Source organism: Eurosta solidaginis, chromosome 4 (assembly GCF_040869045.1).
Source record: "Eurosta solidaginis isolate ZX-2024a chromosome 4, ASM4086904v1, whole genome shotgun sequence".
Taxonomy (NCBI): domain Eukaryota; kingdom Metazoa; phylum Arthropoda; class Insecta; order Diptera; family Tephritidae; genus Eurosta; species Eurosta solidaginis.
In genome coordinates, this window is record NC_090322.1 from 186,508,244 (window position 1) to 186,535,363 (window position 27,120).

General features: G+C 38.7%; 1 pseudogene; it reads left to right on the plus strand.

The window, feature by feature from the left end:
- Positions 1 to 1,327: 1,327 nt before the first annotated feature.
- Positions 1,328 to 25,840, plus strand: LOC137248744 (trichohyalin-like; annotated as a pseudogene).
- Positions 25,841 to 27,120: the final 1,280 nt, after the last annotated feature.

A 27,120-nucleotide genomic window follows, 5' to 3' on the forward strand; every position in this document is an offset into this window, starting at 1 on the left:
CCGAACATTACATACTCAGCTGAGAGCTTAGGTACATTGGTTTTCGAGATATCGACCAAAATGTGGGCGGTAGCGCTGGTAGTTCAGCTTTTGAATCAGAGAAAGAATTGATGACCCGTGCAAATTATTATGGCTTTGGCCGTGTAAATTATTATGTTGTATTTGCACCAAATAATTGCTGCGGACATAACAACCGGAGTCATTTTTGAGTTGTATATTTTAAATTGCATGCACAATTAATATGGGTGTGTTTGAGCGGCCAAATAATAATAGTAGTATTGCTAAAGTGCTGCTAAGTTGATGGAATGTCGCTAATTTCCTAGCGATGATCAATAGATTGTCAATATTTCGTTCAACGGGCACGCGAAATTGCCACATCTGCTCAAATTTTCCAAGTTTTTCCATTCTTGATTTAACTTAAGCTGTTATGCCAATATTTTTCAGCCAGCTTTTTTCAAATAGGTAATTTTTCCAAAAGCAAAATAAATTACAGAAAAGATTACAGAGTTAAACAGCCTTAAAAATTCAGCTATGTTGGTTATACACAGAAATACAACAGAGGATTGTGTCTCCGCTTTTCGCAAGCGTTGAGATTCACCACGCGTGACATGCGTGATTCACCACGTCCAAATATCACAATCCATGGATAGGTACCGGCGGGTTTGTATGGGACTTAGGCTGTTATGCCAAAGTAAATACAAATCTTTACCGATAACTGTGTTATCGATTAATTTATCGAATTCTAACAGAGTAATATTGCATTGTCATCGGAGTTATACATGTGTGCAAAATTTCAGCTCTATCGGGCACCGGGAAGTGTATCAAATTTAACTTGCAAGATTCCATTACAGACAACAAAAGTGAAACTAAATAAAAGCTTATAAATAATATAATAAATTTGCTTAACGAAAGTGGCACAACAGTGAATTCCATTTCGTTCCGCTTTATTTGCGTTTGAGAAAAAGTTGAGAATCCAAAATTCTCAATTTGAAAATAAAGAAAAATTCCATATTAAAAATGTGCCTTTTAGCTTGAAAATGCTATCAACGGTTATTTGAAATGCATTTGGAAACTAACGTTTGAAATGTGAGAAATGGACTGATTCTCAAATGTATCTCAAACTGAAAATTGACAAAAATATTTATTGGGATGTATATCCGCTTATACTATAACCTATAACGAAAACAACTACATACGAATTTCGTAGTGAAATTGTTGTCCACCTTTGCGTATACGCAACATTAAATGCTCGTATAAATAGGATCGCCCTTACTTTTTAGGCGTTCTTCTAGTACATTATAAAAGTTCACATTCCTGCCTTGTACTAATGAAGCCATATGGCAACTTTTGTCCAAGTATACTAATATTTGCTCGAGTTAGCGTAAGTGCCGCCGGACAATCTTTATAGCACTCTGTGCAGAAGCTCAAAAATAGATCAAATAATGTTTCATGGTGATACCGTTCCTCTTTATCTACTTCCTTCATATCAAAAATCAAATAAAAGCCAAACATATTCATGAAAAAAATTGATGCTTTCCTCTTACACAAAAAAAAAAAATTTATAAAAATTCATGGTGCTCAAGCAACTCACTTAACAAAATGGCGCCTATTTATTTGAGATTTTCCGATTGCTCTGAAGTCCATTTGCATCATTTGCTCATCAATATTTATGACAATATCGATATACATATGTATGTATATTGGCATGTTTTTGTGGCATTTTCCCTTTACTCTTGTTAATTTAACTAACGCTTATATGCGTATGTAGGTACATATCTACAAAATAAACATACTACATATGTATAAATGTATAAAAAATAAATATATTTCTTTCTATTGGATTGCTAGACCAATTTTTTGTTTGAACATTTCCGTGCACTGTTATGTTCTGTTTATGTTTATCTTTGTATGTGCGTTCATTTATTAATTTGAACGTACTGCTGAACTTCTAGTTTTTATACCATTGTAGAATAAATGTGTGTGTTTTAGTGATGCATGGAATCACTGAACTGGATCCGAAAAACCGGGTACCTACTCTAAGCCATCGACATGCTAGCTTTTAAAACGGAAGACATATTTGGGTACGCAACTGGGATCATTGGGTATGTAGCTATTTTCCAATAGTTTAAAACCGATTAGTTCCGCTCTTACATGGAGCAGTACAACACGCATAGGTCCACAAATGGGCTTAGCAGAATTTCAGCTATGTCCAAATGAACCGAAACACAGCTGGCTCCGTTTATAAAGAAAAGAATCCTATATTTTAAAACAAACAGCTTTTAGATTCAGCATGCAGACTGCCTACTTACTAAATATTTTGTTTCACAGCTTGATTGATGATACATAAATGGTTATATATCTGACTAAACTACAAAACTTCCACGTCACTGTTGACGGATATATTTTCGGGACTTGTGAAGGATTTCGTCTATTTGGGAACCAGCATTAACAGCAAAAATAATGTCAACTTAGAAATCAAACGAAGAATACCTCTGCCCAACAAGTGCTCCTTTGGACTGAGTAGGCAAATCGCTCATCATACCTATCGTGATGTATGGCACGGAATAATGGACGGTGTCGAGAGAAGACGAGATGGCTCTTGGATTATTCGAGAGAAAAATTCTCCAGAAGATTAATGGTCCTGTCCGTCATGCCAACGGCGAATATCGAAGGAGTATAATGATGAGCTATGTGAGCTTTACGCATATATAATGATAGTGCTGCGAATACAAACCCCGAGACGAAAACGCTCCGGCCAAAAATTATACCAGTCGACACCGCAATTCGGAAGTAGAGAAAGGGGCAGACCTCTACTGAGTTGGGACAGACAGGCCTTCCTTTAATGCTCCCAATTGGCGTCAATTATGGCGAAACAGCGATAGCTGACGTGATTTGTTACGAAACAGTCAAAATCGTTTGGGCAGGTAAGCGCCCATTAATGCTGATGGAACTACTTAACTAAATTTTCTAACAAAAAGTATCTTAAACCGTAAAAAAGCATATTTTACTTCCTTTATATTAGATCGGTTGAACGTTTGTCCGCTTTTCATACAAATCTTACAAACGCTTTTTAAATAATTTCTCATTGAGGTACAAACGTGGAACTTTACACATATGTTAGAACATCGTGACAATGCAACAAAAGGAAAAAAAACCGTTAGGTGGCGCACAGATCGAAATAATTAGATAAGAAACTTGTAAATTTTCAAATGAGCTTTTAAGTAACTTCTCGATGAGCAAGAGACTTGAAATTTCAAACTTAATTCAGAGATCGATGACAGCCGATGACACGATACAAAAAGACTCGCTAGGCGGCGCACGGACTGAGATATTTAGAAAAATCAAACGGAACCGAGGGAATTTAGGGATTGATTTTTATGTAAGTTCTCATTTCCAATCCAAGTAATGTGTCCTCCACCTTTATATTTTTACTTCTCATAAAAGTTTTGCAATTTCTATGTCCAAATTTAAAAATCAAAGTTTAGCAAGAGTATGTCTTTATATAAGGAGAGATTTTTTGCTAACTTTTGTTCATTTATATAAAGAAAGTGCTTACAATTTTTTTATTTTATTTTTATTGATCAACTTTTTAAAAATCGCATGTAGCTATCTAAGTTAGCAGGCAGTCGACTGTTATATCAGCACGGTACAAATTATTTCCATTCCAAAAAAGTTGATTTTGGAACTAATAAAAAAATTTATCATCTATCTGAAATCAATTTTTGAATCGATTTCTCATGCAACTAAAATTGATTTCAAATTGCGAAAGAAACATTGTTACTTTCAGATTTCTTTAGTGAAAGTATATCAATATAATGTTAGATTAAATTGAATCTTTGAAGCAATATTTAGCAACCGGCTTCATAGAACCGCGCAGTTTTTGTTTGGCCCTAACACCGTGTTTCATATGCTTAACACTTACTTCACTCTCTCTACATAAGTACGTAAGTTTTGTGACGGTATTCGACACGCACTATTGGAAACTAATCGCACTGTATCAGGGCCAAAATGATCAAATTAAGCATTATTTAAAAAAAAATTCGGAGATTAATCCTCTATGACATTTCGGAAGCATATATTCCAAATACATCGTGTCAAGCTGAAATAAGTCGCTTTAAGCATATTTGATTTCCTACGTTGCATACACACCTACATTTGCCTTTACATACATATATTTGAGGGAATAGCGTCGCGGCGTAGGCTCAATACCCGAATAAACGGCTCCGCTTGAAATATCGCTCGAGGGACCCGGTTCCTGATTGAGTACCAACCTTAAATAACCAATATATATTTTTTTGCGAACTTTTATCTTTATTGATTTATGTATTTGTATCCCTACAATCATAATACAAAAAAACCTAAACGGAAATTGCCATTCACCACACACTTTTCTCACTACAAATAAAATGTATGTATATTAGACTGGGTCGATTTATTAACCGATATCGCGCCATCGATTTTTCGGTAGGATTTGGGCTCAGGAAAAAAAGTTCCACTACGCATACTCAAAAAAATAATTTTCAAGCCTGCGAAAAAAAATGGCGAAAGGGTCAAAATTTCGACCCAAACACTCCCCACAAATCGATGGCGCGATATCGGTTAACTTTCGTCCATACACATCGACCCAGGTTAATGTACGTCCATCCATACATATATGAGTATGATTTCATGTGAATGAAATATACATCTTACATACATACATGCCTAAGTGTGTTGATGATACTCCATTATAGTAATTTAGTAAGGGTCGATACAAAAACAAAATTGTGACGGTGTAAAAAGATATTTTCGTATACCTTTATTATATATGGCACGTACTCCAGATCAAGGGTGTTAAAAAAATTTGGCCAACAGAGCGATACAATAACAACGTCAATAAAACTTAAAAACAGATGCCTACGAGTAATTACAAAAACAGAATGTTTTACCCACAAATATTTTTTATTTCTGAAACACAAGAAATCACTGACGCATCTATACAAAGAAAATTTTTCTAAGCGGGATCGCCCCTCGGCAGTGCCTGGCAAGCGCTCCGGGGGTATTTCTGCCATGAAAAGCTCTCAGTGAAAACTCATCTGCCTCGCAGATGCCATTCGGAGTCGGCATAAAACATGTAGGTCCCGTCCGACCAATTTGTAGGGAAAACCAAGAGGAGCACGACGCAAATTGGAAGAGAAGCTCGGCCTTAGATCTCTTCGGAGGTTATCGCGCCTTACATTTATTTTTTTTTTATTTATCTATACAAACCAGGGACGGAAAACGACTATTATTTTTTTTCGGAGTCGAAAAAGTCCGAGTCAAAAAATTGTATAGCAATATCATGTCGAATCATGCATTCTTTTTATTTTTCGAACTTTTTCGATAAAAGTCAGCATATAAAAGTAAAATCCGTATTTTTATTTTTTGAGTCCGATAGAACTAGTTAAACTCGGACTTTTAAAAATAAATGCTATGATGGGAAAGTTTTCTAAAAAATGGGCGTAATCGGTTACTAGCCACGCCTCTTTCTGTATATAGAAATTTCCGCAAAAAACATGCGATATTTGAGTATCTAAAGAAGACACGTTATTTAAATTTGGCATGTAAATTACTGACATTGCATGTAGTTGATCCACGTCATTTTTTTGGACTATGGGCGTGGCACTGCCTACTTTCCAAATAAGATTTTTTTGACTTCCAAGTGCGATAACTCTTACCTCCTTTGAGCTATGTTTTTGCAAATTGGTAAGCGAACTTCATATTTGTATTTGTACATACCGACAAAAAAATTTTAAAATCGAATTAAAGTCACACCCACTTGTATACAAAAATATCAAAACTGGCTACTTGAATTCATTGCTAAGTACGTGAATATGTCGGAGTTATTTCGGGACTATTACGGGATCATTTGGGGATCCTTCCGATGACTTTCAGGATCCCGTCAGGTTCATTTCGGAACTTTTTCGGGATCATTCGGGGATCCTTACGGCAACATTTCTGGAAAGTTTTCGGGATCCGTCCGGGATCCCGTGAGGATTATTTCGGGACTTTTTCAGGAGCATACCGGTATCATTTATGGATGGTTTTCGGGATCCCGTTAGGGTAATTTCGGGACTACTTCGGGATGATTTTGGGACGCCCCCGGCATCATTTCTGGATAGTTTTCGGGATTAGTCCGGGATCATTTCGATATCATTTAAGGACTCTTCGAAATCGGTGGTTCAGCAGACATCATTTTTTAAATGATGAGCTTTTATGGCCATGGATTTGCTGCAAATTATTCGTAATTAAAATTCAGTAAGTTTTATTTTTAATATCTAACACAGCTTTTTATACCCGCTATATTTGTACACTGTATAACTTTGATTGGATAACGGTTGGTTGTACAGGTATAAAGGAATCGAGATAGATATAGACTTCCATATATCAAAATCATCAGCATCGAAAAAAAATTTGATTGAGCCATGTCCGTCTGCCCGCTAACACGATAACTTGAGTAAATATTGAGATATCTTAACCAAATTTAGTACACGAGCTTATCTGGACCCAAAATAGATTGGTGTTGAAAATTACCGAAATCGGATGATAACCACGCCCACTTTTCGTATATATATAACATTTTGGAAAACACAAAAAACCGGATTATTTAGTAAATAATACACATAGAATTTTGACATTTGACGTGTGATATTAAGACTCTAGATACAAATTTAAAAAAGAAATTTAAAATGGGCGTGGCACTACCCACTTGTGATAAAATCAATTTTACAAATATTATTAATCATAAATCAAAAATCGTTAAACCTATCGTAACAAAATTCGGCAAAGAGGTGGCCTTTACTATAAGGCATGCTTTTAACAAAAATTTAAGAAATCCGTTAAGGACCATGCCCCCTTTTATATAAAAGATTTTTAAAAGGGTCGTGGACGAATAAAATAAGCTATATCTTTGCAAACAAGAGCTTTATATCAATGGTATATCATTTCCCAAGTGGATTTATAACAATAAATAGTAAAAATTCCAAATTTTAAAAATGGGCGTGGCACCGCCCCTTTTATAACTAAGCAATTTTCTATAATTCATGAGCCACAACTCCAAGAAAAATTAACGGATTTGGTACACAAATATTCCCTATAACAGGAAATATTTCCAGAAAAAATGGATAAGATTGGTTAAAGACCAGGCCCACTATAATTACTTTAAAAAGGGTCGTAGGCAAAAATAATAAGTTAAATCTTAGGGAAAAATAGTTTTGTACCAATCGTATTTTTATTGTTCTGTAATACCTTTATTTAAAAATAAACAGTAGGGAAATCCCCATATCCGAAGGAAAACTACATTATTACCCGCTCAAGGTCGTTGGTGTTAGCCTCTGTATCCTTTTTGCTTATTTTAAACGCAACTTAGTTTAGAATAAAACCATATGTCTATATATTATTGCGCAGCCTTATAACACTATTAAGCACACAAAACAAACAACAACAGCATTTAAAGTGTACAGCTGGGTATGTAATGTCCGGTTTCATCCGAAATTAGACTTCCTTACTTGTTTGTTCTATTTTCAATTATTTTAAATTAATCCTGAAACGAACTGTTATAACTATAATTACACTTTTTGTAATATTTTAACCAACTAAATACCCGAAGAAGCAACACTATTTTCATCTAAAATATTCTCTTTGGTTTTAGCTAATTGTAGTTTTACTCCTTTCCTTCCTTCCTAAACGTGCCTTTCAGGTTATCAGCTCACTTAGTTATGTTTTTTACTCTATTACAATAATAAAAAAAACATGACAAAAATAATGTTTAAATATATAACTTGACTAGCAGACCTGGCAGACGTTGTTCTGCCCTAAATTTGGTCTACCTGCATACATTTGAATAAGCTTTTTCCGTCTAACTCTTCCCTCGCCCCTCTACACTTTTTCCTAATCTTAGTATTCACTCCTCCCTCCGTATTTTTCGCTTCATCAATCTCCATCTCCGTCTCATTCTATCTATTTCTGAGTCTCCTTCTCCTTCTCTCTTTTCTCTTCTCTCAAGTTTTTCTCATTCTTCTTCATATCTTATTGCCAGTCCCAGAGGGTGGTATGTATTTTGTTCCAGTCCCACTCCGAGTCTCAGTCTCAGTCCCAGGCCTAGTCCTAATTCCAGTCCGTCTCTGGTCTACTTCCCGGAAAAAGCATCGTAAATACTAATATAGGCAAATTTATATACCACATTTCAGGCAAATCGAATTGATGCGACTTAATCGAATATCAAAGTGAAAATTAATTTAAAGCTCTCAGCAACCGCTTTCATTTGATATCTATAATACACACACATTCTAGGGGTATCCGTGCCCTAGATCCTAGTCACCCAGAAGTATGAAAATTACCCTCAATAAAGCATCAACAGCTTTCATTTGATATCCATATTCTATAAACACATTCTGGGGTACCCGGATCCACGTTTTGGCCTATATCTGGAGACCCTAGTCACCCAGGGGTATGAAAATTACCCTCTACCAAATCACTCATCAACAGCTTTCATTTGTTGTCCATATTCTATAAACACATTCCAGGCGTACCCGGGTCCAAGTTTTGGCCTATATCTCGAGACCGCATGGAGCCCGAGACCTTTCCAACGAATGCAAAACCGTGGAAATCGATTCGTGCGATCTGGAGTTATAGTGTCAGGAAGGAAAACCCGACTTATTTTTATATTATAGATAAGCAGGCTAACGTGAATAGCCCACGAATTTTAATTTCTTCTTGCGGACGGGGCCGCGGGTAAATGCTAGTATATACTTAAATGCAAATATGTACATACATATTCACGTACTTAGCAATGACTTCAAGTAGCCAGTTTTGATATTTTCCCTGCAAAAAATGTGATTAGGCCCGGATGAATCCGGGATGAGCCGTAAAGGAGTATGCGACCAATGCCAGTTTTGATCCCTTTGCATGAGTTGAACGGTTCCCTTTTGTTTGATAATGTCTTATGAAGAGACTAATTGCACCCATTTAGGAAATGGATCGATAGGACCAATCCCCTTTATGAAGACTAATACCTTTTCGTTTCAATAAGGACTCAAATAGGGACCAGTCGCATTTTTCATGGCAGAAACAGAGTCGCAAGGTTTGCCAAGCTACCAAATATATTTGGTGTAATTTGACCGCCCGCTTTTCAAAAAGGAATAAAAAATATTCTCCAAAAATTTAATCCCTAACTCCGCGGTAGTCATTAAGTCCTAGTAATTTAGGTTCAGTATAGGGCTCCGCACTTTTTTTTTCAAAAATTCAATTCAATCCCGTGTAATATTTTTTATTTTTATCATTTTGTTGCCATTTTTTTTAATATTTCTTATAATGGGTTACATAGATTCAAAACTGACCAACCTCAACTGTACCCGAAAGGGACTAAAGGGGATAAATTATGCACAAATGTAGACAAAAGAGCTCAATCGGAGACCAATCGTTTTAGGGATTAATCGCATAATTTTTTGCAGTGTTTATATACAAGGGGATGTGACTTTAATTCGATTTTAAAATTTTTTTGTCGGTATGTGAAAATACAAATATGAAGTTCGCTTACCAATTTGCAAAAACATAGCTCAAAGGAGGTAAGAGTTATCGCACTTGGAAGTCAAAAAAATCTTATTTGGAAAGTAGGCAGTGCCACGCCCATAGTCCAAAAAAATGACGTGGATCAACTACATGCAATGTCAGTAATTTACATGCCAAATTTAAATAACGTGTCTTCTTTAGATACTCAAATATCGCATGTTTTGTGCGGAAATTTCTATATACAGAAAGAGGCGTGGCTAGTAACCGATTACGCCCATTTTTTTAGAAAGCTTTCCCATCATAGCAGAATGTGGTTTACCAATTTTCACACTAATATTTGTATTGGAACGAAATTTATTGCAAAAATCCACTGCGAATTCACCATTTATACTACGACATTTTCGATATATGATACAAAGTTTGTTTATGATAAATTTCTAGTATTGTTAACATAAATTTTCAAAAGTCCATAAGGTTTTTAATTTTAGGAATCCAGGATAATCGAATGGTACCAAATTTTTTTAATTCGGATAAGCCGTTTCTTTGTTATCTAGCCGGGCCTTTATTTTTGCCTTAAAAAATACAAGTCCGGATTTAACTTTTATTTCCGGACATTTATTTTTAAAAGTCCGAGTTTAACTAGTTCTATCGGACTCAGGTAATAAAAAATAATAAAAAAAAAAATTTAAGATAAACGGTTTTATTGAAAACAATACATACATGAAGTAATAATAATACTAAAAGCTAGAAAATATTTAGGAAGGTCCTAGGTACTAATCATCACACTCCTTATCAATCTAGGGCGTTGATCAGACAATTAAATAAAAGCGTTGGCGTGAAATTTCTAAAAATGTGATTAGGGTTCAGTTGGTCTTATGTATGACTATCAATAGAAATTGCCGCGTCCAACGCTTTTATTTAATGGTCTGAACAACGCGGAGTGTGATGACTAGTACCTAGAACCTACCTAATTATTTTCTAGCTTTTCGTATTATTATTACTTCATGTAAGTATTATTTTCAATAAAACCGTTAACTTAAAAAAAATTTTTTTATTTTCAAGTTTTTAGTCTTTATTTAATTGCCTATTATTTCTCAATCTATTTAGTTCATTTAGTGACTCATTACTGCAAGGACTTTCCTGACAATTTGTTACAATCTAATTCCTCAATACGTAATCCATCCAAAGACTTTAGTCGACTCTGCGCCACGTGTGCTTGTCCCTCCTCCAACTCCAAGATATTTTGATGTCATTTCTACCGGACTGTATGTAATATTTCTTCCAAATATGAGCCAAATCGGACAACAAATACGTATTTTGTGCATATCTCGATCCTTGCGCCACCTAACGGCGATTTTTTTCTTATTATTGCATTGTCATCGGGTTCTGAACTATATTCCAAGTTTCAAGCTTGTAGCTTATCGGGAAGTTACTTAAATTTCAATTACAAATTTCGTGCCAGCCATCCAACCAGCCAGCCTGTCAAGTCAACATAAATAAAACCGTTTAAAAATCAGAAAATAAATTTTATCTTCATCCAAATATATTGAAAGACCAAAATTAATAGTTTTGCAAGGAATTATATTATAAAACGAATAATAGTTTCCGTCCTTGATACAAACTTATACGTTTTACTCTAACTGACAATAACAACGTCCCTACAACAAAGTTGCATTCCTTTGAAAATAAAACAGTAGTTAGATTAGCGAATTGAATAGAAAGCAATAACTGTTAGCTGGGCAGTTAGATCCTTCCAGAGCTACAAAACTCCTGGAGTGGATGGCATCTATCCACCCTTTCTGCAGCAGGGAGAGGAAAGTATCCCACACCTGTCCAGGATTATGAGGGACAGCCTCGCACTGGCTTATATCCCGACGGTGTGGAGAAGAGCGAGAGTGGTCTTAATGCCTAAGGTGGCTAAAAAATACTACTCTAGTCCTAAGTCCTTAGGACGATAAGCCTGACATCGCTTGCTCTGAAAGCAATGGAGAAGATGATAGACCACTAAAGTAGATCAATGACACTCGACAGAATACCACTACATCCAGATCAGCATGCATATAGGACAGAGAGCTCGATAGAATCTGCATTGTATCAGCTGACCGCAGGCTGTGCTCTGTGCTTTTTTGGACATGGATAGTGTGAATCGGGCAGTCGAGGGAAGAGAGGTTCAACGTCCAATCCGAATGTGGATAAATCCCCTACTTCATATGTGGATTGCCGATACTTCGATTGGGGACGGCATAGTACAGATTAAGACAACGAAGGGATGTCCACGACTGGGCGTCCTGTTACCCATTCTATGGAGTCTCGTAGTAGATGAACTTCTACAAAGGCTCTCAGAGAACGGAGTCCGATGTCAAGGGTATTCGGACGATATTGTTATAATTTTGAAAGAACCCTTTGCGATATAATTCGGGCATTGAGGTTAACAAAAGAATGATGTGCTGGGGTAGGGTTTAGCCATTGTCCCCTTTACCAGGAGAAAAAAATGGAAGGGATGGGGCACATAGTAATGGATGGAGTACAGTTGTAGCATATGCCCGGGGTGAAATGTTTGGGAGTCAGACTCTAGCCTCCTATGGAGGAAGCACGTCGACAACGCCATATCAAAAGCTACAAAGGCAATAATTGTGTGCAGACCTATTGCACGAATAGCCTGTGGATGTAGCCCCAAGGTCCTTAGAAGGGCGTACACTATGATAGTGAGACCTATCATAGTGTATGGATCAGTTGCATGGGCATCAAGAACAGCTATGGTGACCGTACAAAGAGCACTCACCAAGCTTCACCGCTTTTCATATGTCTGCATTACGGGAACCGACGGTGGCAATGTAAGTGCTGCTGGAGCTAACGCCACTGCTACAGCAACAACAACAATACACAATAATTGAGCAGGTAGCCAAGAGTACTATAGTTAACATAGCTAAAGAGGGAGGTGGAGGAGGCAAAGTAATAGTGGAGAAGCTGAAAGAAGAAATTCCACTCAAACAACTCCCCAGGGATATTTGAGAAGCGTTTCAAAATAGGGCGGAGGGGTGATCTTCGGGTCCAGAACCAAAATATCCATACCACTCGGAAAATATCCGAGCATCTTTCAAGCCGAAGTTATTGCCATAATCCGGCGTGCGGAGATAAATCTACAGCGGGGATATACAAACGAGATATTAAATCATCAACAGTCATTGGGTGCGTGTAGAGGTTGAACAGTATTCAGTTTAGTTTGGGTACTTGGACACAAAGAAGTGGACGGAAACGTGCAAGCGGATGAGGTTGCCAGGGTGAAAGCGGCCAAAAAGCCAATAAGACCTGAGCCCATCAGACAGATAGGGTCACACATTACAAGAGCGGAGCTCAGCAAAAGGAGGCATGCCTCAAAGAACAACACTGGCGTCAAAGTTCAGGACTTCGGCAAGCAAAGGCACTATTAAGAGGGTACAACTCAAAGCGATATTAAGCCATGATTAACCTCCCAAAAGCAGCCTTGAACTTGAGGCATACTAACAGATCACTGCATCACTAATTGGTACTTAAACGCCAAAACGGTTCATTTCTACGTAAAGGTCTTACAGCCCACCATAAAATCTCCTTCTATAAACGCCATTGGACCTGTGCCCGGTGTCCATTAAAAATCTTCCACAAAACTTTTCTCTAGAATACTTCAAGGGCCTTCCCATCTTCCCCTGACACCATCCTTGATTCTAAGGCACATACGTATAAGGGTTGGTATGATGCGAGACCTATACAGCGTGATTTTTGTTCATCGAGGGAGGCCTTTACTTATCCACAGCAACTCACCGACACCCGTATTTGAAAGCAGTGGAAGGGGGAGAACTTCACTATGTTGGGAGAGACAGGCGGCAGAAGACTTGATCTTCTTTGGTGCTCCCATTTGGCGTCATATAACGCGTGGCTTATTACGAAACGACCAAAATCGCCTAGAGGGTTCGGCACCAATTTATGATGGGGAATCATTATTAATCTCAGAATTTTCCATATTAGCCCGTTGTAACAAAAAAGCATGGGTACCAAAAACTCGTGAAATACGATGTGTAAACATAAAAGTTGAACGTCTAGAAAACTAATGTTTTTAAGTTAGGAAGGGCTCGCCCAGAGGTTTAGGTTAAGGCTCAACGGTGGTAAGTTTACTAGATACAAGTAGTTTCAGGCCTTTAGAGAATAGCTTCATCGGCTTCTTATCGGTATTAACAGATGCCGACAAGTTATTTTATTATTATCGGCTTATTACCAAGAGCGAAATAATATCATCGAATTATCGGTTTGCTATAGCTGAGTCATCGCTACTTGTTGGCTTCTTATCGGCTTGTTATCGACGTGGTAGTGATATGTCATCGATTTGATTTTGAAGTTTTAACGGCATCTGTTTCTGAACAAACCAATGAGTCACCGACAGCAAATCGATAATACGCCAATAACAAACTGCGGGAAGAAATCGATAACTTTTCGATATTAAATCGATAACCTATTGATAACAAATATATCACTTTCCGATAACAAATAAATAATATTTTGATAAATAATAGTTGACTTGTCAAAGTTTGTCGATACATTTTCGATAAAAATCAATAACTTTTCCATTGCAAAGCGATAACTCATCGATAACTTTTGTCATCGATGGCAAAAGCGACCACTTTTCAATATTAAATATATAACTTTTTAATAAAAATCGATAACACGCCGATAATAAATAGGTAACACTCCGATAACCTTGGAAGCTTTCGATTGCAATTCGGCAAGTTTTTTATGACATATCGAGCACTTTACTATTCTAAATCGATAAATTTTCGATTGCAAATCAACAACTTTTTGGTAATTAATCGATAACTCTTCGATAATAAATCGATAACTTTTTGATAAACATCGATAGCTCGTCGATAAAAAAAACAAAATCTCACCAATAACCTTCCGAATTCATAACACTTCGATAACAAATCTACAACTCATCTTTCAATAGCTTTTCGATAACAAATCGATAACTGTTTGAATACTAATCAATAATTTTTCCATTTTAAATTTGGCGTCTAATCGGTGATTGCCACACAAGGTGCAAGAATCACAATTTCTCCTAAATCGTATACTTATAAAAGGACTTGATATATGAACACACAAACATATAAGATGAGAAGAAAATGCTCATATGGCATTGAGAATCGCTCCATCGAATGCATTATCATAGCAAAATGCAGATTCATATATGTATGTACTTCGATTGTAGTTGTTTTTATTGCTATGTACACCTTCATTTCAGCATATCGCCTTCGATATCTTGTTTCCTTTTCAGCTTTAGGGCAAAAGCTTTGACATGCTTTGTTGGCTTTAACTGAAGAGTGTTGCGATAAAATCACATAATCAACTTCAAAGACGTCAATAAAAGCAACGATAAGAATACGAAAAATGCAGAAAACATGACAATTACAAGAATTCACTAAAAGTGCTATCAAGTTGACGCAAAGAATGAACAAGAAGATTTAAAAGGAAAGTAAAAGTATGCGTTTGATAAGGATATCAGCATCGTAGGTAAGCATTCTGAAAATTGCAAGAGCAGCAGATGAAATCATTGCAAAAACAACAAGAACGATAAACTTTCTTATGGTAACCAACCAAGCACATTTTCATCGTTTTTAAAAACAACAACAGCAACTTTAAGTCACTTCACAGCCATTTACCCTCATATCAATTTCCTTTTAGCCAGCAATCGATTGTCCAACCGACTGACCGACCGCCTGATAATCAAACAAGGACTCACTCAAGAAGAGAAAATACTTTGAAGCCAAAGAAGCATTTAAGAGCGGCATCTAATTTCCTTTATGCAATCAATGTTGGCCAAGATGCATAAAAAAACACTGTAATACTCGTATTATATTGTCACGCTTTTATGACTCTTTTTCTTTCTTTCGCTCGCTGGTTCACTCATCTCTTTTATTATTTTATTTTCTCAATTAAATTTTTTTAATCTGCAGTGTAAGTTTTTGAAAAGTGCAGTTGCTGCAATTGGTTTATTCCATTGCGCTTTACCTTTCGATTATTTGATGCTATAAAGTGACATGAAAGCTAATAAGGACTGTATTGTCTTTTATTTTTGCGGGGCGGCTGAAAAATACCTACTGCGCCATAATTGCTGCCGTCGCAGCAACCGTGTGTCCATAGACTAAAAAACAGCCCCGTTTTGGAACCGTCGCCCACCCAGGTACCACTTTCGCATTACTTCAGGGTGGCGTTCCATATTTCCCATTTTTTAAGAGCCTATTGTTCTCCCTGCGTCCAGGTTCCCGCTATTTGCTCGCCACTGCTTCACATGCGCATTTCTCTGCGCTCCCTCTCAGCATCCATCAGGCGTGTCATTACTATAAATGCCATTTTGCTCACTGCAATCCAGCACTCTTTCCTGTTGCACATTTGTGATACTAAATTTCTCGTGGTAGGTTCCTCCCCAAAGACTCTATGCAAGGCGAGTTTTTCTTCGTGGAAACGGGGGCAGTGGAACATGACGTGTTCTGCGTTTTCTAACTCCGTGGTACACATTGGGCAATGAGGATCTTCCTCTATCCTACGCTTCCATAAATATTCTTTGAAACCGCTATATCCACTCATCATCTGCGTGAGATGGTAGTTCAGTTCGCCGTGCTTCCGCTCATTCCATTGAGCTACGTTCCAAACTAGCGAGAAGGTCCAACGCTCTTTACTCGAGGCATCCCACCGTCCTTGCCACATAGATATTGCTTGTGACCTTGCTCTTTTCTTGGCTTCTTCAGATGGTCGCTCGATATTAGTGTTATACAGATCGGCCATTTCGCTTGCCAGTAAGTCCACTGGGATTTTCCGTTTTAGAACCAGGATCGCGTCGTCGGACACCGATAAGCACTTGCTATTCTTAAAGCAGCAAGTCGGTACGTTGCTAATATATATTTTTGATGGCTCCGTTTAGATCCATATCACACTGGTGCTGCGTATAGTATTATTGAGCTTGTTACTGTGGACAATAGCTGACGTGTAGCTTCGCTCGGACCACCAATGTTAGGCATTATTCGCATAAGTGCTCCATTAACTTTGGTAACTTTCTCTCCCACCGCTCTGAAGTACTCTTTGAAAGTTAACTTAGAGTCAATGTGCACTCCTAAGTATTTTAAAAAATCCTTTGAAGTGATTTGATGATCTCCGACAGTTAAGACCAACTCGTTCGCCGAACGTTTGGAGCTTGCTAATACCACTTCCGTCTTTTGGCTAGCCAACTCCAGTCCCGTATTGGTCAGCCATTCCTTTATTCTTCCTACGGCGTCATTACATAATGCTTGAAGTAGGTCCAGTTCCTTGGCTACTACTACCACTGCAATATCTTCAGCATATCCCACAATTTACGTGTTTTCTGGTGGATCAATCTTTAGCACCCCGTCATACATTACATTCCAAAGCGTTAGACCGAGAACAGATCCCTGTGGGACGCCTCCACTGAGTTTGTACTCTTTTGCTCCTTGGTCCGTGTCAAAAATGAGTACTCTGTCTTTAAGATATTATTCTGCGTAAGTAAGCTGGTGTGCCGAAACTTCGCAGCGCTGCCATTATCTGCATCCAGTTCGCAGTGTTAAAAGAATTCTTGATGTCCAACGTAATCAGGACTGTATTGTCTTCGGTTGTGCCTATGGACCTATGTATGTATTGTAAGGAATTTAGAGAAACTCCGCTTATTTTACACCTTCTGCAAACATTCCAATCGCTAAATTGTTAAATAAATAATAATTCAGTAATGCAAAATGGTTTTTATTAGATTACTTTGGAAGTAGTACAATTATACTTCGCAATTGTACTTCACTTCGCAACTGATAGCGTATTTAAATCAAACTGATTTCTGACTACTCAGCTTTCGCTGCTTTTATACTCTATGTTGCCTCGTTCACCCATTTCTCCTAAGGTATAGTAACTTCGCGAACTTCATGCTTGGTTACCAGGCATATATGTACATGTGTATTTGTAGCTTATAGTCTCTCGCATAGCCATATGCGTGTGTATATGTGAGTACTACTTCGGCGGATGATTACATGTGCTTATGAGTATCTCTCCGTTGCCTTGTATGTATGTGTGTAGATGATGATTAATTTGTTTACGTACATACAAGTGGCTGCTTAGTATCGGGTTAGTGATGGTAGTATCACTTAGTGATGTTAATTTTCGTCACAGTATATACACTTGGCATGAATGTGACAGAATTACTTACAAATGTATAACCTCCAATTTTATATACTTATGGCCACAGCGGTCATACCAAATCATTCCATAGATAATATGGCTTATACGCGTTAAGTTGCTAGGTAAGGAGCTTACCGGACCTATATCTGGCAAAGGACTATAAGTAGCAGTAAACCAAAGTATTCGGAGTAAATAAAAGAAACATGTTATAACAAGTAAGGAAGTCTAAGTTCGGGCGAAACCGAACATTACATACTCAGCTGTACACTTGAAATGCTGTTGTTGTTTGTTTTGTGTGCTTAATAGTGTTATAAGGCTGCGCAATAATACATATACATATGATTCTATTCTGAACCAATTTTTCTTCGAGTTATGGCTCCCGAAACATAGAAAATTGCTTAGTCATAACAGGGGCGGCACCACGCCCATTTTTTGAAATTTTAAGTGTTTCCTATTTATTGTTATAAATCCACTAGGAAAATAAAATACCATTGATATAAAGCTCTTTTTTGCAAAGATATGGCTTATTTTATTCGTCCACTACCCTTTTAAAAATCTTTTATATGAAAGTGGGCGTGGCCCTTAACCGATTTCGTTAATTTTTCTTCAAATTATTCCTTATAGTAAAGGCAACCTCTCAGCCGAAGTTTGTTACGATAGGTTTAGCGATTTTTTATTTATGATTAATATTTTTAAAATTGATTTTATAACAAGTGAGTGGTTCCACGCCCATTTTATATTCAAATTTTTATAAAGAGTCTGAATATCAGTCCACACGTAAAATTTCAACATTCTAGGTGTATTATTTACTAAATAATCAGGTTTTTTGTGTTTTCCAATACCAATCTATTCTGGGCCCATATAAGCACGTGTACCAAATTTGGTGAAGATATCTCAATATTTACTAAAGTTATCAGTTTAACCGATAGACGGACGGACGGACATGGCTCAATCAAATTTTTTTTCGATGCTGATGATTTTGATATATCATCATCATCATCATCCTCCTCAACTCCTATTGGAGCATAGGGCCTCGACCACCGACTTAAATCTTATTCTGTTAGGTGCAGTTCTTGTGATGTCATTCCACGTATATCCTGCGTCTTCGAGTTTCCACAGTTCTGCCCCAAGTTTTCGCAGGTGCACCAGGTCGTCGGATTCCTTGTGGATTCCATCGCAATGCTTGTCTGGCTATATTTACTGGAGGTCTTCTGAGAGTGTGACCAATCCACAACCATTTACGCTTGGTTATTTCTGTGGCAGCCTTAGGTTGATTTGTTCTAGACCATAAGTCGTCAATTGAAATTCTTTCCGGCCATCGAATTTTCAGGATTCGGCGCAGACATTTATTAATAAAAACTTGTAGACGTTTCTGAATTGAAGTTGAGCTTTTCCACGTCTCGCAAGCATAAAACAGTACTGATTTAACATTCGAATTAAACAGTCGAAGCTTCGTTTTTAAAGATATTTGGCTGGACCTCCACACGTTTGCCAGTTGCCCAAAAACCATTCTTGCTTTGTTTATGCGAGACTGAACGTCCTCATCTGCACCGCTCTTATTTGAGACAATACTACCAAGATAAACAACGGACTCTACACCTTTGATTTCATTTTCGTCAACCGTAAGCATCAATGGCCTTGATGAAATACCATAGCCGCATCTTATGACTTTTGTTTTCGCTGTATTGATGCTTAGTCCGGCCTCCTTTGCATGTGTGTTGACAGCTTCTAAATTGTGTTGAAGGTTAGTACTTATGTGGCTTAGCAGACAGACATCGTCTACATATTCTAAATCCCCTAGCTGAGTGAAAGGCGTCCACTGTACACCGTGTCCATCATTTTCTGCGTTCCTCATAATCTCGCCTAATGCCAAGATAAACAAGAGCGGCGAGAGTATGCATCCCTGTCGCACCCCGCTTTTAATTTCGAAGGGTTCTGAGAGGCACCCATCGTGACTGACCCGGCACTTAAATTCGGCATACATTGTCTTTATAATGTTGATTATTTTATTGGGCATCCCTGGTTTTCGTAGTATTTCCCAAATATATTTCCTGTCGAGACTATAAAAAGCCTTTTTAAAGTCGATAAAAAGTAAATAAGCTGATGTTCTGTATTCACAGCATTGTTCAACAATGATTCGGACGGTATTTATTAGATCAACACAGGATCGGTTTTGTCTAAAGCCAAACTGATTTTCTCTTAGAGTTCCGTGCACCGCCTCTTGAATTCGGGACAGTAAGATCGTGGAGAACGCTTTGCTAGGAATCGAGAGTAAGGTGATACCTCTGTAGTTGTTACAATCAGAGGTATCTCCCTTTTTTGCGACTTTTACAAGTATGCCTTCATTCCACTGACGAGGGTAGGATTCTTCTTCCCATACCTGACGGAAGATTGGAAGTAAGGTTTCAGCTGCGGTATCTGGATCTGCTATGAGGAATTCAGCATATATGTCATCAGTTCCTGGGGCCTTGCCCTTTTTTAAGGTCTTGATTGCTGAAATTATTTCATTTTCGTAGGGGGCGCGCTGTTTACCCCATTGAAGTGGGGTTGGTTGTTGTAGTTTGCAGCAATAGTGTTAAAATTTAAGGTCGCTTCACCTACAGGATTATTTAATACTTTCTTGAAGTGTTCCACCCATACACTCATTTGTTGTTCGCTTTCAGTAATAAGATTTCCGTTTAAGTCTTTTACTGGTTTTTGACCACTCCTGTATTTTCCGGTGAGTTCCCTGCTAATATCATAGAGTTCCCTCATATTATTTAATCTGGCTGCCGCTTCAGCTCGACTTGCTAATGTGTCAGCCAATTCCCTCTTGTCTTTTCTAGCAAACTTCTTAATTAGCTTGCATTTTTCCTTATACCTTGCGGATAACTGCTTTGCTTCCTCCGTGTCATTGTTGTTCGTCCGTCTGAGAAGCGATTCTTTAATTTTCCGCCGCTGTTCAATAAGTGTCCACGTATTATTTGTTAGCCATACTTTCTTTGCTTTGTTTTTGTGTCCATGGATACTGCTACCAAGTTGTTGGTAGATATTATTAACGGAGTCTAGCCTGTCACCTGTACTACCACTCATGTTTACCTGTTCAACACGTTCGCGTACTGCGGCATTAAAGGCATTTTGATATTCTTCATGCTTTAGTTAGATAGTTTGATATATGGAAGTCTATATCTATCTCGGTTCCTTTATACCTGTACAACCAACCGTTATCCAATCAAAGTTATAATCCCTGTGTACAAGTATAGCTGGGTATAATGAGGAGAAAAATGGATTGCAGATGTGAGAGCTCTGGAGAGGAAAATGGGAATGACTACGTAGACCAAGGGAAGCATGTTATGGAAAGGTAAAAGGAGATAAAATGGAGATGACCACCCAGCAAAGATGTGTATGAATATGGAGATGGGATGCATGTGGCTGTGGAAATTAGGATGTCGATGGTGGTGTCGATGGCATGAGGTGGGTTTTGTTGAACTCTGAGCTAGCACTTAGTCATGTTAGGATGAGCTGTGTCATTGAAGGCATCAAATGGTTGTAATAGAGACGGACGGTACCGGGTGAGCTTCGGTTTGGCAGAAATTGAGCGCTGATATGATACTGGGCTGCCAATGGTTGTAGAAAATGTGAATTCTGGGGATGGCAACGATTGAGCACTAGCAAAGCGGCGGTATATTAAAGAAGTCGCAAGAGTTGTGTAGCGTGTAACTAACAGGTGAAGTTAGGCAAGGAATTGCGTCTCAGTAGGGGAGTAGCTGGAATGGGAGCGACGGTTTCAAGGAACAGAATGCGCAACTGATTGCTTATAGCCTTTTCCTGCCATACGAAACTTTTGTCAAATCAAATGAAGAAATGTTTGGCTTATAAGATCTAGACGTTTGTAACCGTGCTTTACACATTTAAAAGTGTACTGTTCTAGGTTCTTACATCGACTTCTGAGTGGCTGCGGATTCGAAAAGGTCTAATCTCAGAAAACCTATGAATAACACTCTGCATACCTTCGCCGTGGCTGTTTCTATAACGAGACTTAGGAGATTCATCTTAGAAATCTGGCTCTCTCTGAACACCGCCACATTCACTTTCCCAAGCGAAGTTATCCGCCAAAGCCAGAGCCCCTACGGAGAGCTCAGCTTTCTTTTGAAGTACTGAAGTACACCCACCCCCATATCGCAAACTGTCATCTGAGGTCACCAAGGTCAGCGCCGATTGGGAGGATATTTTGCTCCAAAGCATTGATTCCCTCCATCCGACTAGTCGCGAAGTAACTACTCCTGATGACGTTATCTCCTGCAGACGAATCCAGCGAGACTCCGAGGGCTTCTCTGAGTAATGGACATTAGTTGAACATTGCCGGCGCCACCGTACGACGCGGGCAGGGGGTAATTATGCTTAAAGCATTCCTGCTCCACATACCACAAAAGCAGTTCATAAGGCAAGACCAGGGCAAAGCGAGCAGGATTTGTTATGCCGAAGCCTCGATCAGTGAAGTTGTTACTTTGAAGAACGTGATCTCCTGCTAACTCACTTAGGGAGACTAATTGCGAATTCAGTAAGGACCTTCGCATGACATGACCAAGCCAGCCAATCCTTTGTGCTTTTGATTGCAGCACTTTGTTCATACCTACGTAAAGCTAATACAGCTATCAATAAGCTCCCTTCGATAAAGAAACACACATCTTCGGGAGAACTTTTCTTACGAATTCTGCAAGGGCCATCTCACCTTTCTACTACACTGTAAATGACTTCGAGCCATACCTCAGTGCAGATAAGATGAGCGATCATTTTTAGTTTATCGTAAGAGGACTACTTATCGGTGGGTAAACGATGATAAATGCTATACACAACAAACTTCTTTGAATGCGGAAAAGTGCGACTGCTTTTTTCGAGTTCTTTCTTTGCCACCGAAGAAGAAGTTCAAAGGCCCGAATCCACTGTATGTCCTTTATTGCGAAGATGTCAGCCCAACATTCACAAGCTTAATAGCGGCGCCTTTCGGATATTCCAGCTCCATGCCCTCCAATCATGGTTCTTAAAAGGTTTGCCACCGTCCTCAACAGAAATATGAGTTCTCAGTTTGATTCAAGAAAGAAACTCACTTACACACAAACCTTAGTACGAACAGTATTTTTCTTACTCTACTGCCATGCCTGTCATACGGATCTCTTACGCTCTCATACTACACTAACTGGGTCGTACGAATCGGAACAGAGCGTGACCACATGATACACCGACAAAAATATTACACTCTAATATGAATACTCTGTATTATTATTGCTATCTTTTTCTAGCTTCACACTTTTTAACAAAATTATTTCACCTGGGAAAAAAATTTATTTATATATCTTGATTGTTAAGTAAGAATTATATTTACTCCAAACGAGACATCAACAACTACCTTTTGCAGCACCGATATGGTCGCCTACTCCATAATCCGCTGCCTCAATCTACTTGCAGCCTAATTATAATTAATTGCTACATGCAACATCATTTTTTGGCAAATGCCAGAGTGCTGCTTGCAAGCATAAATACCGACCCACACATCCAAACATCTGGTCTAACTATTTAACCTCACAGTCATATTACTTACTTCAGAAAGCAATGATAGGGTAGCACATCACCTGCACTTGCACCTTCACAAATAAATTTGCACTTGCGTACAATCGGGGCTGGAATAGCGGAAAATTCATGTTGAGATTGTGGCTCCCCAGCAACATGTTGCAAATATGGAGGGTTGAGAAATTATTTAAGTCTGACTAATGATGTGGGTTGTCGCAATTAGAGAAAATATTACACAAGGAACAATATCAACTATGTAGGGCTAATGCGAGTTTCCTCATCTTCTTTTTTGCTTCAGATATTTCGCTGCTTTTCATAGCAGTTGTCATGAGCAATGATTTGCATTCGCGTCTTTTAAGACGTGTAAACATATTTGCTCATGGTATGGGGAGTCAAGAATGTAAGGAACTCGAAGCTTGGTGTTTGGAAGTGGAAAGGAAAGGAAAGGAAAGGAAAGGAAAGGAAGGGATAGGAAAGGAAAGGAAAGGAAAGGAAAGGAAAGGAAAGGAAAGGAAAGGAAAGGAAAGGAAAGGAAAGGAGAGGAAAGGAATGGAAAAGAAAAGAAAAGAAAGGAAAGGAAAGGAAAGGAAGGAATGGAAGGAAAAAGAAAAGAAAAGAAAAGAAAAGAAAAGAAAAGAAAAGAAAAGAAAAGAAAAGAAAAGAAAAGAAAAGAAAAGAAAAGAAAAGAAAAGAAAAGAGAAGAAAAGAAAATAAAATAAAATAAAAGAAAAGAAAAGAAAAGAAAGGGAAGGCAAGGGAAGGCAAGGGAAGTAAATAAAAGTAAAGGAAAGACATAAAAGTAACGGAAAGGTTAGGAAGAAAGGAAATCAAACAAAAGGCAAGGAAAAGATAGAAAAATTACCCAAAAGTAGGGTAAAGGAAAGGATAAATTTGAAGGCATAGCCGAAGCAGGAACCGAAACCAGAGGGCGTGTTATCAATTTGTCGGATTGTTCTCGGTGAGTAATCGGTTTGTTATCAACGGGATATGGGCGTGTTATCCATTTGAGCAATGATAAAATATGGGGAGTCAAGAGTGTAAGGAAATCGAAGCTTGGTGTTTGGAAGTGAAAGGAAAGGAAAGGAAAGGAAAGGAAAATAAAGGAAAAGAAAGGAAAGGAAAGGAAGGGATAGGAAAGGAAAGGAAAGGAAAGGAAAAGAAAGGAGAGGAAAGAAAGGAAGAGGAGAGGAGAGGAGAGGAGAGGAGAGGAGGGGAGAGGAGAGGAGAGGAGAGGAGGAGAGGAGAGGAGAGGAGAGGAGAGGAGAGGAGAGGAGAGGAGAGGAGAGGAGAGGAGAGGAGAGGAGAGGAGAGGAGAGGAGAGGAGAGGAGAGGAGAGGAGAGGGGAGGAGAGGAGAGGAGAAAAGAGGAGAGGAGAGGAGAGGAGAGGAGAGGAGAGGAGAGGAGAGGAGAGGAGAAGAGGAGAGGAGAGGAGAGGAGAGGAGAGGAGAGGAGAGGAGAGGAGAGGAGAGGAGAGGAGAGGAGAGGAGAGGAGAGGAGAGGAGAGGAGAGGAGAGGAGAGGAGAGGAGAGGAAAGGAAAGGAAAAGAAAGGAGAGGAGAGCAGAGGAAGGAGAGGAGAGGAGAGGAGAGGAGAAGAGAGGAGAGGAGAGGAGAGGAGAGGAGAGGAGAGGAGAGGAGAGGAGAGGAGAGGAGAGGAGAGGAGAGGAGAGGAGAGGAGAGGAGAGGAGAGGAGAGGAGAGGAGAGGAGAGGAGAGGAGAGGAGAGGAGAGGAGAGGAGAGGAGAGGAGAGGAGAGGAGAGGAGAGGAGAGGAGAGGAGAGGAGAGGAGAGGAGAGGAGAGGAGAGGAGAGGAGAGGAGAGGAGAGGAGAGGAGAGGAGACGAGAGGAGAGGAGAGGAGAGGAAAGGAGAGGAGAGGAGAGGAGAGGAGAGGAGAGGAGAGGAGAGGAGAGGAGAGGAGAGGAGAGGGAGAGGAGAGGAGAGGAGAGGAGAGGAGAGGAGAGGAGAGGAGAGGAGAGGAGAGGAGAGGAGAGGAGAGGAGAGGAGAGGAGAGGAGAGGAGAGGAGAGGAGAGGAGAGGAGAGGAGAGGAGAGGAGAGGAGAGGAGAGGAGAGGGAGAGGAGAGGAGAGGAGAGGAGAGGAGAGGAGAGGAGAGGAGAGGAGAGGAGAGGAGAGGAGAGGAGAGGAGAGGAGAGGAGAGGAGAGGAGAGGAGAGGAGAGGAGAGAGGAGGAGGAGAGGAGAGGAGAGGAGAGGAGAGGAGAGGAGAGTGAGAGGAGAGGAGAGGAGAGGAGAGGAGAGGAGAGGAGAGGAGAGGAGAGGAGAGGAGAGGAGAGGAGAGGAGAGGAGAGGAGAGGAGAGGAGAGGAGAGGAGAGGAGAGGAGAGGAGAGGAGAGGAGAGGAGAGGAGAGGAGATTAAAGGAAAAGAATGGAAAGGAAAGGAAAGGAAAGGAAAGGAAAGGAAAAGGAAGGAAAGGAAAGGAAAGAACAAGGAAAGGAAAGGAAGGAATGGAAAAAAAAGAAAAGAAAAGAAAAGAAAAGAAAAGAAAAGAAAAGAAAATAAAAGAAAGGGAAGGCAAGGGAAGTAAACAAAGTAAAGGAAAGACATAAAAGTAACGGAAAGTTAAGGAAGAAAGGAAATCAAACAAAAGGCAAGGAAAGATAGAAAGATTGCCCAAAAGGAGGGTAAAGAAAAGGATAAATTTGAAAGCATAGCCAAAGAAGGAACCGAAACCACAGAGCGTATTATCAATTTGTCGGATTGTTCTCGGTGAGTAATCGGTTTGTTATCGACGGGATATGGGCGTGTTATGCATTTGTTTTCGCCGAGTTATAAATCTGTGTGTTATCGACGAGGCATAAACGAGGTAAACGATGTGTTGTAAGCTTGCTATCGACAGTAAAAGGTTATCAGATTTTTATTGATGGAAAATGTATCGATTTATTATCGATTATTTTTCAAAAATGTATCGATATTTGCATAAAATGTTTTCGAATTGTTATCGAAATGTAAGGGATATTTTGTCGGACAATTATCAGTTTGTTATCGAAAATTTATCGATTTATTATAGGGAATTTATCAACTATTTTTCACAAATATATGGATTTTACTTCATATGAGCGTGTGGATATGGATATGGGCGTGTTATCCATTTCTTGTTAGCGAGTTATCTGTGTGTTATCGACGAGGAATAAACAAGCTATCGATTTTTTATAGAAGTGTTATATATGTACGACAACAAAGGTTATGGGCTTTTTATCAACAGGACATCGGTCTTCTTTTTAAAAAATTTATTGATTTATTACCGATTATTTATCAATAATCTATCGACATTTAAACAAAAAATGTATTCGAATTGCTATCGAAAATTAATGGACTTGTTACCGGCGTATTACCAATTTGCTATAGAAAAGTTAACGATTTATTATCGGATGTTGGCGATTATTTTTCGTAAAGATATCAATTTTTTATCACAAAATTCTCCATTTGTTATCTGTGTGTTGCGAATTTGTTATCGAAGTCATTGATTTGCTGTCGAATAGTTATCTAATCGATTAGTCGCGTAGCAATTTTCGCATCGATTGCTGGTTATTGAACTTATTTTCCACTTGCGATGATGACAAAGAAGCAAATTGAATAAAATGCGAGCTAAAGATGACTTACAATAACTCCAGAAAGTTTTTATGAATATTAGGACTCATTGAAAAATTACACAAAAAACACGATTAGTCGAATTTGACACTAATCGAATGCAAACAACTAGTCTATAGTAGTGATAATCACTTATTTTACTAAATTACTTTTGCTGATCGGCTGATCGATTATTCGAATAAACGACGGTCAAGAGCCCTAACATAAGCATCTCCAAAATTAGCTGGTTATCTTGCCT